Consider the following 1,317-nt stretch of genomic DNA (forward strand, 5'->3'; position numbering starts at 1 on the left):
CACTGTCATCTTTTCTTGATTTTTGTCAGGGTGGGTGGTGATGACGAAGGAGAAGGGTGGGGGGGGTTCAGGTTGCTATGTTGCATGTTATGTATGTTGTTAAAAAATGAAAATAAAAATTGCTAATCACAAAAGAGTTTCAATGCCAACAGTGGCAGGATTTAAGATGTGGACAAAACCTCACTTCTATTCATCCATCATTGCTCCCGATATAAGGAGAGGAGAGGCGAGCAGGACGCGTAGTCACGGCTATAAATATCTCTGACTCTTAGCACAATGTGACTGCAAAACAGATAGATGAGGAGGAGGAGGTGGAGGGGATAGAAAAGATGGAGATTGGTGAAAACAAGAGAGAAAAGAAGGAAAGAGAATGCGACAGAGCAGGGAGGATGGAGAAAGGCAGGGAGGGAGGGAGGGTTAGGGAGTGGGTGAGATGACGGGGAAAGTTAAAATGAAGGGTATGGGAAGGCAGGCGAACATGACAAAGAGAGGGGAAATGTTCTGCGTGAACAGAGAAAAAAAGAAAAGGTAGAAAAGATAGAGCAGGAGGTGGAATGGAAGGACGGATAGAGCGAGAAACCGAAAGAGCTATTCTGGTAATGATGCTGTTGCCATGGAGACACTGTCCTCAGTCAGACTGCTCCACAGGTGCCTCGTGGGTATTTTTAAAGGATGTAACTGATTGGAGGAGGTCTTTGGAACAGAGGACTATTGATTGGTTGACATAGGTAAGGGTCAAAGGTCAGATGCACATCCCATTGCGTCCCATTAGTCTCAAAATGCTTTCTCATCCCCTCCCATATTTCTACTTCCTCCTTCCATTGTCTAAATAGTAATAGAATAAATTAAAATAAGATAAAAATAATATACCGCATCCTGCCTAACACAAAAATACATGTCTTAAATGTTACATCCACACTGTTCTTTTGGTTAAAGTGCCCATATTCTGCTCATTTTCAGGTTCATAACTGTATTTTGAGGTTGTACCAGAATAGGTTTATGTGGTAACATTTCAGAAAACACCATATTTTTTTTGTTGCTGCAGCTCCTGTTTTCACCCTGTGTGATGAGCTCTCTGTTTAGCTGCGGTGTGAGACATCTCACTTCTGTATCATCTTTGTTAGGAGTCGTACATGCTCAGTAAGGACTACTAGCCATTCAGAAGCAGAGTATGAGGGCCCTAAAGGTACCTAGGTAAGGACTACTAGCCAGTCAGAAGCAGAGTATGAGGACCCTAAAGGTACCTAGGTAAGGACTACTAGCCAGTCAGAAGCAGAGTATGAGGGTCCTGACAGTACCTAGGTAAGGACTACTAGC

The sequence above is a fragment of the Etheostoma cragini genome, chromosome 15 (assembly GCF_013103735.1).
Source record: "Etheostoma cragini isolate CJK2018 chromosome 15, CSU_Ecrag_1.0, whole genome shotgun sequence".
Classification (NCBI taxonomy): domain Eukaryota; kingdom Metazoa; phylum Chordata; class Actinopteri; order Perciformes; family Percidae; genus Etheostoma; species Etheostoma cragini.